This window comes from Pan troglodytes, chromosome 2 (assembly GCF_028858775.2).
Source record: "Pan troglodytes isolate AG18354 chromosome 2, NHGRI_mPanTro3-v2.0_pri, whole genome shotgun sequence".
Lineage (NCBI taxonomy): Eukaryota > Metazoa > Chordata > Mammalia > Primates > Hominidae > Pan > Pan troglodytes.
In genome coordinates, this window is record NC_086015.1 from 180,280,383 (window position 1) to 180,298,559 (window position 18,177).

An 18,177-nucleotide genomic window follows, 5' to 3' on the forward strand; every position below is an offset into this window, starting at 1 on the left:
TATGTCCTCAACAAAAAGGACATACACAAAATTTTAAATTGCAAAAAGCAATTGCTTTCTAACTTTTAACTGCTAGAAAGGTTTTTAGAATATATCAGCCTTAGTAACATTATCAGGCTTTATCATTAACATCTAAGCTGAATTAGTAATGAGTAACCCAAATTATGGCCCGAAAAGACCTATTCACCTTTGGCCAGACTGCCCAAGTAAATCTAGAAAATAGTACACCTTTGGGCTAGTACTTACTTTAAGTGATAAAGTGCCCATAACTGCCCCTGATTAAATAACTGAACAAAGAATAAAATGACAAGAAAAATGATTAGAGTAAATTAAACTATTTAAATTTAACATGCAATAAAACAATAAGTATGCTTGTGATATCCTTCTGTGTTAATGAGCATATTTTCCCTACTCATAATACTTTTTTCTGGTTCTCTCAAAATAGAAATCTGGCTTCTCCTTCTGACAATAAAGCTAACTGAAAGAAAAAATATATTTTTTCAGTGACACACAGAAACATTTTTTTAAAAGAGTGTCTCCATGTTTAAGTTTTCTATACTGAAAGAAATCAAACATCTATCAGTAACAATAGGTCCTGGTACCTCAAAAACTGTGGTTTTCTAACTAAATTACCTAAATATAATTAACTGCCTGGTTCTAGCAAATCCTCCAGGATCTGACAAACTTAACAACTAACTTTAAGTTCAAAGATCAGCTGATGTTCTACTTTATATTTATTTGTTCCTTTATACTTCATTGCTTATGTTGATGCTAAGGTTCTTACCTGGCAGACTTAACACTTCAAGGATATGAGAACCAGTAAACATATCTCTACAATCAAGAAAATCTTAGAAATCAACTTTTAAAGGATGTAAAGATATGATGAAACATTCATATGGAAAAAGCTTGTTTTTAAAAGTTTTTCTTAAATGCAAATTACCTAAAGTGATTATAAAATAACTTGACACACATGCAAGTCCACTACTTAGTCATTTGAACATTTCACCTTAGCAATACATAGTATCTCCTAATACGACATTCAGAATCATTAATAAGATTTCTCTCTTGTTCTTGGCCAGTCTTAAGATGGATGTAATATCAATGTGTCTCTGTGATAGAAATCTTTGAAGCAAAACTTTCATTTACATGAAATTTATTTTTCATTTTGATTCTGGTATTATAATGGCAAATAACAGAAATCACATGGATATACAGATAACTCTTTAGGGTTCTATTTTGATCATGAGCTGTTTTCAGCAATTTTATCCATCTATCTTACCTTGTCCATCATGTTTTTCAGAGACTTAAACATTCAGATATTTAATAACAGGTGGGTTGTGGTGGCTCACACCTTTAATACCAGCACTCTGGGAGGCTGAGAGAGAAGAATCATTTGAGCCCAGGAGTTCTACACCAGCCTGGGCAACATAGCAAGACCTAATCTCTACAAAGAGTTTTAAAAATTAGTGCATGCCTGTAGTCCTAACTACTCAGGAGGGTGGGGTGGGAGGATCACTTGAAACCAGGAGGTTGAGGCTGCAGTATGCCATGACTGCGCTGCACTCCAGCCTGACTAGATAGGGCAAGACCCTGACTTCAAAAAAAAAAAAAAAAAGATATTTAATAATGAAAATACAACTACTAATTATAAGATACAATTAATAGTATTGTCTTTAGTCAGTATAATTACAGTATTGTATATATAATATAGTATATATATTACAATATATATAATACATATAGTATTGTCTTTAGTCAGTATTATATAGACGTAAATCAGCTCCTGCAAAAATTTAAGTCTAACTGAACTATTGTTTCTGTTTGGGTAAAATATTCTCCTCTAGGAAGACACTAGTACTAAAATTAGAAGTTAAGGAGAATTGGATGTTTAAATAACTAGCTGGTACACAGTGTGAAACCCCCTTGATTGTTCACCACTAAATTTCTATCTGGAAGGCATAAACACACATTTGTAATTCTACCATCTCCAAAGTCAGCATACAACACAATTTTCTCTAAGACCAAAATGCCTCATTTAGGTATCAGTAATATAGAATTCTTGCAACAAAATGGCTAGAGCTAGGCACAACATAGCACTTTTACTTTGAGAAAGTTATAATATATACAAATGGTGATTTAAACAAAAAAATTATTGCAGTATATTTGGAGTGATAAAAAGACAAAAGACCAAAAAGGAAGTCCAAATTTTTGGTTGCTAGAAAAATATCAAACCCTTATAACATCAAGTAATTTCATGTTATGTTCTAAAATGAATTTAAAATTGAGGTGCTTCAAAAAAAAATACCAGAGAGAAAATGAAATAAATTTAAAAATCTTATATCTTGTAATTACAAATTATATTTTGATACTAATATTTTACTTTTCTCTCATCCCCACTCACAATTTAATCTGATACATATATTTAAACATTGAGCCTATCAGAATAACTATCAGAATAACTTTCCTAACAGCAAATTAACAGAGGCCAGAAAATGAACTGGTATTTGTTAACAGTTATGCGTAACACTAGATGTTACAGCACTGAATTTTAATACAACTATACTTGTCTCTCAAAACTTTATGAAAGAACCATAAAATCCTGTCACAGTGCTTTTTAATCCAACAACTCCCTAACAGACCATTACTAAATTTCTAAGATAGAGATTATATATATATGAATATGAGACGGAGTCTTGCTGTGTCGCCCAGGCTGACGGGCAGTGGCACCATCTGGGCTCACTGCAAGCTCCACCTCCCAGGTTCACGCCATTCTCCTGCCTCAGCCTCCGGAGTAGCTGGGACTACAGGCAACCACCACCACATCCGGCTAATTTTTTCTGTATCTTTTAGTAGAGACGCAGTTTCAACGTGTTAGCCAGGATGGTCTCGATCTCCTGACCTCGTGATCCATCCATCTCGGCCTCCAAAGAGATATTTTAAAATAAATTCTAATCAATCCAATCTCGCTAATAATTCCACAATAAAAATCATACAGCATTTTTTTTTGAAAAATAAATACAACACACTGAAAAAAGTGTCCTAAGCCATAATCCATAAATGACTATTGGTCAATTAAGAGAGTGGAAACAAACTCTTAATAATTTCCTCCCATAGCATTTTCAAAAACCTGTTCTAAATTACCAATTCCATGAATTCCATCTCCCACTAATCATACTTGAATCTGAGCACAGTCTAATTATGTATCCATCCCCTCCAAATGTATGTATTAGAAATGACCTTAGTCTTTGCTACATCATTTTGAAACGATCAAGTTAGTATGTATGTTTTGTCTTCTTGCTTTTATTTATTCATATTTCTCTATCTTTCTGCATCATAAGCAGGTCACAGCTTAATGCACAGGCAGAAAAATGTTACCGATGAGCTCTTTAAACTATTTTCAAATTTAAAGAAATCAATTTTGATGAATGCCATAAAAAAACAACATATTAACAGGAACCTGACTTCGAGAAATACCATTCACTGGTCTCTATTTTATCTTAACATTTTACTATGAAAATTTTCAAACATATAGAAAAAAAATGAATATCCACATAGCTACCACCTACAATTTAAAATTAACATTTCCTCATATTTGTTGTAATACATCTATTCAGAGAACTTGCAGTCATCAGTATACTTCTATAAATACTGCAACTTGCCCATCAAGTAATGGGGTTTTTTTGTTTTTGTTTTTGTTTTTTTAAAGGAAAAACTTGGCCAAGCATGGTGGCTCACGCCTGTAATCCCAGCACTTTGGGAAGCTGAGGCGGGTGGATCACGAGGTCAGGAGTTCGAGACCAGCCTGGCCATCATGGTGAAACCCCATCTCTACTAAAAATACAAAAATTAGCTGGGCGTGGTGGCGGGCACCTGTAATCCCAGCTACTTGGGAGGCTGAGGCAGGAAAATCATTTGAACCCAGGAGGCGGAGGCTGCAGTGAGCCCAGATTGCCCCACTGCACTCCAGCCTGGGAGACAGGGCGAGACTCCCATCTCAAAAAAAAAAGAAAAAAGAAAAGAAAAGAAAAAACTTACACAAAATACAACGGACATATACTGGCTATATCATTCAGTAAGTTTTAACAAACGTATGTACCTGAGTAACGTAAATCCCTAACGGAATACAGAACATTGCCAACGCCTTAGAAAGCTGCCACATGCACTTCCCCACTTAATCCCTGTCCTCACCACTCATTCCTACCACCTGCCAACCTCTTCTTCTTTCCCCTTCATAACTTCGTCTTGGCTGCCCCACCCCACATGCACAATAGATGAGGTCTGTCTGGTTTTAGGATATATGTAGAATCACATATGATGGCTTGTTTTGTGAAGACTACATTCAGTCAGCATAATGTTTCAGAGATTAATCCAAGTTGCTGCAGACATCGATGCCTTGGTTCCTTCCTATTGCTTAGGAGTATTCCATTGTACACATACAGCAACTTGATAATCCTTTTTCTTCGTTTATAGATATCTGAACTGTTACCAGTTTAGGGGTCAACCCCATATTTTAGCAGAGTTTATAAACCACATTTGGTACTCCACCTCTATGGGTATTTTCTTCCTGGATTTCCTCCTTTCCTGTGCTGGACCCCATTACTCTGCAGTGCAACGTTATTTCTGAACAATTCTCTAATTCCTCTGCCAATGGGAACCTGTCCTCAGGCAAAGATCCGTCAATAACAGGAAACTCCAATGCCATTCTCTTAAGAGTCCAATCCGGTCTGACTTCTGAAACAGGTTTGTTCTATGGTGTCCTCATAATGTTTGTTTTTCATATGTTGTCCAGAAATTGTAGTTACTATTTGTGGGAGGATTTGTTCCATAGCAGCCACTACTCCATTTGTGGAATTATAACTCTCTACTATTCTTCTGAGCACACTTGTTCAACACTGTAATTGGCCTACTTTTTTGGTGTTCCCCCCAACTTTTACCAGCTAGATTGAGCCAGTTTCTTTCAATCAAAAAAGCCAAACTAAATCAGAAAAATCGAGGCCTCCAGGAACTGAAAAGCATAAGAATAAATCCCTAAGAGAGAGCTGAAGTGGATCCTGCAATTCTTCCTATGAACCAACACAAGTTCCAAATTCATCCCAAGATGTGCATGTGGAACATACCCAAAGAAGCACTACAAAGGTCTTGAGAACTGAAGACACAAATCACCTTCAGGTTCCATACTAACTCCTGAGAGGCTCAATCAGGAAGCAGACTCATAGTAGCTTAGCAAAGACTTTGAAAACTGAACTGACATTGGAACCACTGCCCATGGGTGCCACAGAACTTGGGAGTCTGAGCCTATCAATGTTAATTGCTTGCTTTCATTTAAAAACAACATTCTCCAGGAAGGGTACAGATGAAGAAAATCTGATCATTCTCAAAGGAAAAGACAATAACAGATATTAATCCTGAGATGATCCAGGTGTCAGAATTCTCAAAGATGCCCATGAAGGGACAGGAAACACAAGTTCTCAGAAGCAGACACCATAAAAAAAGTTTCCAAATGAAAACTTTATGACTGAAAAAATATGGGAAAAAATTCTAAGACAATAGGATGTATAGAAAAATGATAGCAAACACTATGATCTTCCTGAATAAGAGATTACACATAGATGACAATAAAATTGTTTTAATAAAAGAAAAATTTCCCAAAATAACAAATATCTTTAGCTCTCAAAAGTAATGAAAAAATCTAGAGACCTGTCATCAAGGTGCTTTCAATCCTATTATTCTATGGGTGCCTGAGGTCCACCAAAAACTCTCACGATTCACCTCTACACAATCTGTGTTACACAAAATTTAAAAGAATGCTGGAGTGCAAATGAGATAATGGTTCAATTCTTGGTTCTGTGACTATGACAAAGTATATGATATGGAATCACTTCTCCAAACATTAGTACTTCATTTGTAAAATGAGAACTTACTTAGCTTTGTAACACAGTCCCAATATCTAATTTTAGGAACCCTCAGAAAGTCATTCCAGTCTCCCCAGATATTAGCACTAGCCAAGTCCACACACGTAAGTTTTAAATTATCTAGTAGCCACATGAAAAAGTTAAAAAGAAACAGGCAGAATTTATTCTAATAATAATATTTTATGTAACCCAATATATCTGGAATATTATTTCTTATAATCAATATTTTAAAATTGAGATATTTTACTTTAAAAAAATTAAGTCTTCAAAATCCAGCATGCATTTTACATTTACAGCACATCTCAATTCTGACTAGTCTTATTTCCAAGTGTTCAACAGCTACGTATTTCTAGTGGTTACCATACTGGGTAAGTCTAAATACAGACGTGAAACGGTGAGGGAGGGGAGCCAATAGCAAAGAAGGGCCAAGGTGTCTCAATATGGGTAGTCTGTCTTACATACATACATACACAAGCTGTATGTTCAGAGGGTAATGAAAGTGTCTGCTCTGTTACATGACATGGGGTTGGAGCAACGGAAGTCTCTTTTCTGAAATAAATTTTCATCTCTCTACTATAATTAGAGCCCACAATTTTTTTTAAGAAAAATAATGGTTTTCTCACCAATGAAACAGGTATTAACAACTTTACATGGTTATAACAATATTTAAGTAAGATAACTACTCTCTATCACGGAACATATACAGTTGACCCTTGTACAAAGCAGGAGTTAGGGTTTTATCAACCCACCCAATCAAAAATCCACATATAACTTCCGACTTCCCAAAAACCTAACTACTAACAACCTAGTTATGACCCGAAGTCTTACTAGTAACATAAACACACACACCTTACATGTTGTAGCTATTAGATGTTGTATTCTTACAATAAAAGAAGCTAGAGAAAAGGTTATTTTAAAAATCATATGGAAAATATATTTACCATTCATTAAATGGAAGTGAACCATCCTGAAGGTCCTCATCCTCTTCACAAGGCTGAGGAGAAGTTGGTTTTGCTGTCTGAGGGGTGGGAGAGGTAGAAGAGGTGGAAGGACAGACAGGCAGAAAGGCAGGCATACTAGATGCAACTTTACTTTTAAAAAAACCAAGTAGAAGTGAACCCACATAGTCCACACCTGTGTTGTTCAAGGGTCAACTATACTAACCCTTCCATTTTGGGGTTGATTTTTACTTACTTTTTTATTTAAAAAAAAATTTTTTTTAACTAATCAAAATGGTTTTTGGCATTTTTCTCTTACATGTTTAAAGTACCTCTATGTAATCTGTTCTATAATCATAAGCCCTTAGGCTCTAAGTCACTTTTTAAAAAAATATCAGGTTGTAATAAACTCAAAATGATCCCAATAAACATCTGACAGGAAATGAAGGCCTAACATATAGAGGGTTGTGAATTAAGAACTTTAGCATTCCAACCTTTTTGTTTTAAAAACTCTCCTTACAGGTGCTAGTAAATCATAGGAAAAGAGAGAAAATAGGCATGGTGAAGGATTTCTGTTTCTATGAACCAGGATTAAAATCAAAAGATATAACTAAAATTAACTGGCTTAAGAAAAAGGACAGAAGTTGAAGAAGCAAACAAACAGAACCTGTATGAAACTAGAAGTTCCTGTCCTTTACACACTAACTTTAGCATGTTAATTTCTGTCTCAAGCAAATTTTTTTTTTTAATCATGCAATCTTATCCACTGGACGGATGGACGAATGAAAGGAAAAAAGAATGGGGGGCGGGGAGTCTTCAAATGGCTTCAATACACCATTGAAATAAGAAATGGCCTTCAGTTACCAATTTTATGGCTATATGGGACCAGGCTGTCCAACCCCAAATAGTCAAAATCTAGTAAGACCAAATTTAATATAGTACACCCAAAGAAAATTAGGAAAACTTAAAAATAAGCCAGATAATATTCAGTGATAGGACACCTTTTGTTTTAACATTACCGTGTTAAACATCTATCCCTCTATTGTGGGTGTATGTCCTTGCTCTCACACTACTCTGTGTTTCTCGAGATAAGACAGCTAGTATTTTATTCCTGAATAGTGCCTACACTGAGAATTTATAGAAAGGACAGCAAAATTATTTGAAACATGAAAAATGTTTTAAAATGAAAATAGTAATTCACCATAACAAGTTCTATCACAGTTAATATAAATTGAGCACCCCAATCTAAAAATTCAAAATCCAGAATGTTCCAAAATCTGCAATTTTTGGAGCAGTGACATAACGCCATGAGCAGAAGATTCCACACTTGATCTCATATGACAAGTCACAGTCAAAACTGTGGTTCATGCACAAAATTATTTAAAATACTGTATAAAACTGCCCTCAGGCTATATATATATAAGGAGTATATGAAACATAAATGAACTTCGTGTTTAGCCTTGGATCCTATCCCCAAGATATCTCATTATAGATATGCAAATATTCCGAAATCCAAGTAAATATGAAATCTGAAATACTCTGGTCCTAAGCATTTTGGATAACCAATGCTCAACCTGTGTAAAGATTAAATCCATGTAAGAAGCCAAGCTTTCTCTGCCTTTCATGTGATACCACAGTCTTTCACAGCTTCCATTTCAGGCTCAGTTATTTCAGCCTCTAATGACAAAGATACAAGGAATCAGTTAAATATAACTCCAATTTGTGTGTGCTCTGCTTTTCTTCATTTGTTTAAAAGAAAAGAAAAGAAAAGAAAAGCCTAGAGACTAAGAGGTGTTCAATGTAACCCTCTTACTGTTGATTTGGGAATCAGCTCTCCAGAGGCATACATTCTCAACCAAATGAAAATGGTTCACACAATATCATGCGACAATGTCCTTCTTTCTTCACATTTAATAATACCAGTTCCTAATCATGATGGTAAAAGATTAAAAATGAAAGTAACAATGAACTTTCCTACAGTAAATAGAACAAATTAATTTATGGATGCTACATTTATAAGTAGGTAATAATCACTGACTCCTCGCTATGTACCACACTCTTTCTCGGCAGCGACCTGTTGGCAGGGTCACAACTCCTTGGGGTCTGGTCTTCAGTCTGGCAAGTCATAACTTCTTTCAGTTTTTTAAGAATAATCAAGTTCTGAGAGAAGATATGTTAACAAAATACAGCAGGGTGGTTTAAGAGTGAAAGAGGTGATTTACTAATTACACTGAGAAATGTACCTGTCAGTAGACCAGAATATTCATCGATGCAGAAGAGGCCAGCAGGGCCCAGCCCACATTCCCTCATCACTCAACTTTCCCAAGCAGCTGGGTAGCTTTTTACTGCAAAGCATCCTGAGGCCAAACAGCAGGTCAGGAGCTGCTGCCCTGCCCTCCGCAAAGCCTAACTGCCTAACTCCCCGACTAAGGAATGGGGGTTAGTGGACAAATTACCCGAGGTTCCTTGCCCCTTAGGTAGAAAAAGAGACATGTTCTACACTGTCCCCGAGGATGCCACATGATTTGAGTCCAACTGAACAAAAAAATTAGTCTTTCAGGCAGTCGGTATCAGCCTCCTTTTCCCTTTCTGGCTTCTCCACAGGAACTTTCTAGATCCACCTTTCCAATAAAGGGTTATAATCAAGGGTCTGGTTCCTCAAGAATCAAACCTAAGAGAACTGCTCAGCATCATTCTATTCTTTGTGGAAGAGTCCTGTTGTTAAACCAAATTAATTTTTAGAAGTTGTGGGATGACTATACAAACAGAACAAGAGGAAATAGAAGGGCTCAGGGGATTGATCGACACAGTTGGTAGACTTTTCTGGAAAATAAGAATCTATCTTTGGAACAGTTCAAAGAAAAAGATATGCAAACAGTTCTAAAATAAACTAGCAAACAGTTATAAAATAAATGAAAAGATGCAAATTAGAACCATAGTGAAATACTATTTCTCACCTATCAGATTAAAAGACATATATGTATCAAAAAAGACATCATATATACTGTCTGCTAATGGGGAAAGAGGGAACCTCGTATATTGCTGGAAGGAACATAAGATGGCATAATGCTTTACAGAAGGAAATTTGGCAAATTGACATGCACATTTCACGCTCCCATCTAAAAACTTCCACTCTTGAAACAGCTATCTGTGTAATGGAGTAGAATGCAGCTGTAAAACAATGAATAAAGACTATCTCTATGTCCTGCTATGAAGTGATCTCCAGAATATTTAAGAATACCCATGGATTTGTTTACATTTGAGCAAGATAAACCAAAAGTAGTTTGATTTTTAAAACTTGGTTACTTACAAAAGGAGGAAGTAAGAATGTATCTCACTTTGAAGTGATATAAATGTTTCCTATGATTATAAAACAAAATAAAAACAAATATTTTTAAATTCTAAATACTAAAAATAAAATGAAACAAATTGGCCTGGCCCCAGCATAGTGGCTCAGGCCTGTAATCCCAGCACTTTGGCAGGCTGAGGCCAGGAGGATTGCTTGAGCCCAGGAGTTCAAGACCAGCCTGGTCAACACAGGGAGACACTGTCTCTACTAAAAAAAAAAAAAAAAAAAAAATCAGCTGGGTGCAGTGGCTCACATCCGTAATCAAGACACTTTGGGAGGCTGAGGCAGGTGGATCACGAGGTCAGGAGACAGAGACCATCCTGGACAACATGATGAAACCCCGTCTCTATTAAAAATGCAAAAATTAGCTGGGCATGGTGGCACGCACCTGTAGTTCCAGTTGCCCAGGAGGCCAAGGCAAGAGAATCACTTGAACAATTGAGGCGGAGGTTGCAGTGAGCCAAGATCACGCCACTGCACTCCGGCTGGGCGACAGAGCGAGACTCCGTCTCGAAATAAAATAAAATAGAAGTTAAAACAATTAGCCAGGCATGGTGGCATGCACCTGTGGTCCCAGCTACTTTGGGAGGCTGAGGTGGGAGAATCGATTGAGCCCAGAAGGTCAGGGCTGCAGTGAATCATGATCAGGCCACTGCACTCCTACCTGGGTGACTGAGTGACACCCTGCTGAAAAGAAGAAAAGAAAGAAAAAGAAAAGAGGGAGAGGGGAAGGGAAGAAGAAAAGGGGAATGGGAGCAGGAATTGGGGAGATAGGGGAGGGGAGGGACAAGCTGACCCAACTATATATCAAATTGGAGGTGGGCAGGGGGGCAGATTACACATGAGGACTTACTTTAAAACGTAATACTTAGCTGTAATCCCACTGAGACGTGGACAAAAAGAGAAAAATGAAAACAACAGTCACTACTCATACTGGTTAAATATACATTTATAAATATAAAAATATGTATAATTTTATATTATGTTTATTTTCTACATTTACATGTACTTAAAGTACTTATAAAGTACATGTACTTTATGTGTTATTTATACTCTACTTTTGTTTAATACATTATTTTCCATTATGTTTACATATTAACTATTGCATATTATATAACATAAATATATAAATATTCTTTTTCACTAAAAGGAATCAGGACTTTAGAGACATAGCTGATCTGAGGACCAATGAAGGACATGTACAAGATGAGCTTTGGCCAACATCTTGTTTTGTCAGAAAGCAAGGAAGCTACCAGAGAGACAATACTAAAGTCATGTCAGAAAAGACTCAGAAGTCAACTTGAAAAGGCTCTTTTGGCCAAGGGAATGACATCAATAAGAATACAAACTACAGTGCAATAAAACATATCAAATGCTTAAATCCACATGCTCACAATAACTCAAAAAAATCCTCACTTGTTACCTAGAAAGGTATTCAAGAATACTAGAAAGGCTTCCAGGAAACAACTCAGTACTTTGAAAACTGGTAAATAAAAGAAAGAATCATGCATTTCATATGCCTTTCCTGTGCAATCTGTGCCACAAAGTAACGAAATATCTGTTGGGGAAAGTTTCTCTTTATAGAAATGTTACACATAATAAAAGCTTGATATAATTGAATATGAACATTCTCATTGCCCTCATGGAAATAATGGTTCTAGGAATGATCATGAATGTCGCCTACTGTCAGGAATAAAAAACAAACATTGGGTGCTTCTTTATGCAAGCATACAGTAAGTGTCCTTTATCTAAAACGATTGGGACTACAAGTGTTTCAGATTTTGAAATATCTGCAGTATAACGGTTTAGCACTCCCATTGTGAAAATGTGAAATCCAAAATGCTCCAATGAGTATTTCCTTTGAGTGTCGTGTTAGTGCTCAAAAAATTTCAGATGTTGGAGCATTTCAGATTAGAGGTATTCCATCTATACTTAGCACCACCTGTGAAATATTCTGCCACCCCAACCTCCCAAAATAATAAAGGAAAAAACCTAAATTAAGATTACATTAATCTTAATTCATTAGATGAAGCCTTTAGCTATAACCACCAATTTACAGAAAATATAAGGAAAAGATGAACATTATACTACAGGAATCCAATTAATAAAATACAGAATGTAGAAAACTTCACAGGACAAATAAAAGGGAAAAAATAGGTAGAAGCATAACTATACACAGTAACCAAACATAATGTATAAGTTTTGTTGATTCTGTAAAAACATATTAGGAGCAGTTCAGAAAAATTGAAGCTAAGTAGATAGTTGGTAGTGTAAAGAAATTATTGTCAGCACCTCACACCCATTAAGATGGGCACTAGCAAACAAACAGCAAATGTTGTCCAGTGTGTAGAACCCTGTTGCACTATTGGTAGAAATGTAAAATAGTGCTGCTGCTCTGGAAAGAGTACAGAAGTTTTTCAAGGAAAAAAAAAACCTAGAATTACCATATGATCCAGCAATCCCTCTTCTGAGATCCCAAAAAGAATTCCAGTTCTAAAAAGAGTTGAAATCAAGATGTCAAAGAGATTTGCACATCCATGTTCAAAGCAGGACTATTCATAACAGCCAAAAGGTGGAAGCAACCCAAATGTCTACCAACAGATGAATGGATAAAGAATATGTGGTATGACTTCTATTCAACATAGTACTTACTGGAAGTCCTAGCCAGAGCAATCAGACAAGAAAAGACATCAAGGGCATCCAAATCGGTAAAGAGGAAGGCAAACTGTTGCTGTTTGCTGATAATATAATTGTATACCTAGAAAACCCTAAAAACTCCTCCAAAAAGTTCCTAGAAGTGATAAATGAATTCAGCGAAGTTTCCAGATACAAAATTAATTTACACAAATCTAACTCTTCTATACATCAACAGCAACCAAGTGGAGAATCAAACCAAGAACTCAACCCCTTTTACAGCTATTGTAGTAGCTGCAAAAATAAAATAAAATACTTAGGAATATACCTAACCAAGGAGATGAAAGACCTCTACAAGGAAAACTACAAAACACTGCTGAAAGAAATCACAGATGACACAAACAAATGGAAACACATCCCATGTTCATGGATGGGTAGAATCAATATTGTGAAAATGACCATACTGCCAAAAGCAATCTACAAATTCAGTGCAATTCCCATCAAAATACTACATCATTCTTCACAGAAGTACAAAAAACAATCCTAAATTCCTATGGTATCAAAGAAGAGCCCACATAGCCAAAGCAAGACTAAGCCAAAAGAACCAATCTGGAGTCATCACATTACCTGATCTCAAACTATACTATAAGGCCATAGTCACCAAAACAGCATGGTACTGGTATAAAAATAGGCACATAGGCCAATGGAACAGAACAGAGAACCCAGAAATAAAGCCAAATATTTACAGCCAACTGATCTTCGACAAAGCTAACAAAAACATAAAGTGGGGATAGAACACCCTATTCAACAAATGGTGCTGGGAGAATTGGCAAGCCACATGTAGAAGAAGGAAACTGTATCCTCATCTCTCACCTTATACAAAAATCAACTCAAGATGGATCAAAGAGTTGAATCTAACACCTGAAACCATAAAAATTCCAGAAGATAACATTGGGAAAACCCTTCTAGACACTAGCTTGGGCAACGACTTCATGACCAAGAACCCCAAAGCAAATGCAACAAAAACAAAGATAAATTAAGATGGGACTTAATTATTAACTAAAAAGCTTCTTCATAGCAAAAGGAACAATCAGCAGAGTAAACAGACAACCCACAGAGTGAGAAAAAATCTCCACTATCTATATATCCAACAAAGGACTAATATTCACAATCTACAAGGAACTCAAACAAAGCAGCAAGAAAAAAACAAATAATCCTATAAAAAAGTGGGCTAAGGACATGAATACACAATTCTCAAAAGAAGATATACAAATGACCAACAAACATGAAAAAAATACTCAGTATCACTAAAAATAAGAGAAATGCAAATCAAAACCACAATGTGATGCCACCTTACTCCTACAAGAATGGCTGTAATCAAAAAATGAAAAAATAATAGATGTTGGTGTGGATGTGGTGAAAAGGGAACACTTACACTGCTGGTGGGAATGTAAACTAGTACAACCACTATGGAAATCAATGTGGAGATTCCTTAAAGAACTAACAGTAGAACTACCATTTGATCCAGTAATCCCACTACTGGGTATCTACCCAGAGAAAAAGAAGTCATTATATGAAACAGATCCTTGTACACGCATGTTTATAGCAGCACAATTTGCAACTGCAAAACTATGGAACCAGCCCATCAGTCAACAAGTGGATAAAGAAATTGTGGTATGTGTATATACACCATGGAATACTATTCAGTCATAAAAAGGAATGGAATAATGGCATTCATAGCAACCTGGATGGAATGAGAGACCATTATTCTAAGTGAAGTAACTCAGGAATGGAAAACCATAACGTTGCATGTTCTCACTCCTAAGTGAGAGCGAAGCTATGAGGAGGATGCAATGGCATAAGAATATACAATGGACCTTGTGGACTAGGGGGAAAGGGTGGGGGATGGAGAGGGATGAAAGACTACACACTGGGTACAGTGTACACTGCACAGGTGATGAGTGCACCAAAATCTCAGAAATCACCACTAAAGAACTTATCCATGTAAGCAACCACCACCTATTCCCCCAAAAACCGATTGAAATAAAAAAAGAATAAAAAAATAAAGAAAATGCGGTATATACATACAATGGAATCTCATTCTGCCTAAAAAAAAAACAAGGAAATAATGTCACAGGCTACAATACAGATGAATCATCACGAGATTATGTTAAAAAGCAGCCAATCTCAAAAAGACAAATAGTATATGGTGCTACCTATATGAGGTATCTAGCAAACTCAGAAACAGAAATAAAAGGTTGTTGCCAGAGGACGGGCTAGGGGGAGAGGGGGGTGTTGGGAACTTGCAGGCGGGTAGGAGAGGGCGGGTGCTGTTTAATGGGTATACGGTTTTGGTTTTGTAGTGAGCCCAGATCACACCACTGCACTTCAGCCTGGGCAACAGGGTAGATTGTCTCAAAAAATAATAAATAAAAAGTCAAAATAATAATATACACCTGCTGGCCAATGGGTCCTACTAATGCAATATGAGATAATTACATAAAAGTATTTATGAAACATTTTATACAGGAAAGCAGCTATAAATCATGATTAAAGGTGCAATTAGATTTTTTTTTTTTTTTTGAGATGGTGTCTCACTTGTCACCCAGACTGGAGTGCAGTGGCTTACTGCAACCTCTGCCTCCCAGGTTCAAGGGATTCTCTTGCCTCAGCCTCCCAAGTAGCTGAGATTACAGGTGTGCGCCACCACGCCTGGCTAATTTTTGTATTTTTAGTAGAGATGGGGTTTCACCATGTTGGCCAGGCTGGTCTCGAATTCCTGATCTCTCAAGTGATCCGCCTGCCTCGGCCTCCCCATAGTGCTGGGATTATAGGCATGAGGCACTGCACCCTGCCGTAAAGTGCAATTAGATTTAAAATTACTTGTGTCTAGGTAAAAGAAGAGTGAAGGCAAAAAAGGATGTTATGAATCCCTCATATTATTTTAACAAGAACAATGTTCAGTAAGGGAAAGAAAAATGTTTGAGGAGATGGATATCCCACTTATCCTAACTTGTTCATTTTATATTTATACAAGTATCAAAATATCACATGTACCCTAAAATAAGTACAACTACTATATATCAACTTTTTAAATTTTAAGAGAAAAAAACATTGTTGAGGGTAGGTAGGGAGGTAGTAGAGGTAACTGTATATAATCCCACTAAGCACTCTGGCATTTTCAGAGAAAATAACTATGACATACTACACAGCACAGGTTCAACCCAGATTATTATTGCATTTCTGAGGGTCATGGGAAAACCATACCATTTTGAACCAATACCTACAAATTTACTAGCACATCTGTGCAAATATATAGAAATGGCTTCAGTGTCCTTAGCTAGACTGTAAGCAAGTTTGCTGTAATCTTGGTCTCCTTCATCTCTAACACACACTAACATACATACATACATACACACACACATACACACACACACACACTTAAATTTCTGTGATCATGACATTAAAATGATTTCAGAGATTTTCAACAAAACTGACAAACATGTTTGGGATGATCTAATTTAAAATATAGTCTATGAGCGGTTATAAAAACAGTCTATATGAGTAACACATAAAAATTTTTCACTTAAGGATAGGCATTTGTAAGAGATAGGTAGCTTCATGACACCTGTATCTCAGATACCCAACTGGTTTGACTGCCAAGGGAGACGTGCCACAAATACTAAGGATCCGACAACAAAGAAGAGTAACAGGTTTCAAATGTGAACTTCATTTGAACAAAAACTTCATGTGAACAAAAAGCCAAGAGCAGACACTCCAAATACCAAAGTTGATTTACCATGGATCTGTTTCTTTCATGAGAAACTCTAGTGCTCCCTGGGAAACAGATCTAGTGGTTAATGAGTTGCCAGAGCAATCTAAAGACCCCAGCAAGTGCTTTATAAATTAACAAAAACCATGCCATCCTTTGTGCTAGGTAAAGCTTGGCTTGGGGGGTGGGGACATCTTATTTTCTTCAACATCTCCTATCAACCCGAGAGAGAAAAGAGAAAGGAGAGAGGAGGAGAGGAAAGGGAAGAGGGTGAGCAGGATGCAGAGGAGGAGAACAGGAAGAGGAAGAGGTCAACCTTTTTTCCCCAATAGGAATTCAGAAGAGTTTAAACAGAGAAAATCCTCCTATCAACACACTGAAAAAAATCCATCTCTAATAGGAATTATTTCTGGGAATATTTTCACAAATATCTTAACCACTTATTCTGGTTCTTAACTTTTAATAGTTTTTCTTTCAGACTGATACATCATTTCCCACCAAATTCTATAAACCTCAATCAGTTTCTATGCCTCCCTAATTTAGTGAAAATAAAATTGTTGGTAATGAACTACAGAAAATATTTATAAATGTAAGATGTTATTATTTGATTCTTTAAAAAAGTAAAAATTCATTTATCTTCTATTTATTTATCCCCAAAATACACATCAATATTATTTCGGTAAGAAATTTTTTTTAAGAGAGAATCACTCTGACTTCCAGTTAACAATGATAAGCACTTGACATACAGCTAGAATAAACCTTAGAAAGTAAGTCCAATTCCATCACCTAGGTTTTATAAGAGTACTGCCAAAAGTCAAAGATTCATAGTATATTCAGGAAATAAAGCAAATGCCAGCTCCCACAGAGTCCAGTAGTCTTTCTGCTATATCACATGATTGCCATTTATATTCTACAGTGAAAGCCTTCTTAAAAATCTTTTTAAGTAGATAAGAATGACTCTCCTTAAAATGATTAATTATAACAGGTAGAATCCTAGCCATTTAAGTGCACATAACTAAAAAATATTAGGATAAATGCAATACACAAAAACAATCTATTTCAGTGAAATTATGGACAAAAATAGAAGAGCAAAATGCCACTGTTGCATTTTTAACAAGAAAATACTACTCACAAAATATAGCTCATTTGACAAAACACAAGACCATCACGATATAACAATATTTTTCATCCTGATGACCGTAGCTAAGACGTTTTTAAAACTATAGAACACAGAAATCCTCAGCTGGACACGGTGGCTCACACCTGTAATCCCAGCACTTTGGGAAGCTCAGGTGGGCGGATCACCTGCGGTCAGGGGTTCGAGACCAGCCTGGCCAACATGGTGAAATCCTGTCTCTTACTAAAAATACAAAAAATTAGCTGGGCGTGGTGGCGCATGCCTGTAATCCCAGCTACCTGGGTGGCTGAGGCAGGACAATCGCTTTAACCTGGGAGGCGGAGGAGGTTGCAGTGAGCGGAGATCACGCCATTGCACTCCAGCCTGGCCGACAAGAACGAAACTGCGTCTCAAAAAGACATAAAAAAAAAAAGAAAAGAAAATAGAAATTTTCA

General features: G+C 36.4%; 1 protein-coding gene across 21 annotated transcripts in view; it reads right to left on the reverse strand.

Moving 5' to 3' along the window:
• Positions 1-18,177, reverse strand: part of TBL1XR1 (TBL1X/Y related 1) — a 175,219-nt gene that overhangs the window by 59,714 nt on the left and 97,328 nt on the right. The window lies entirely within an intron of this gene.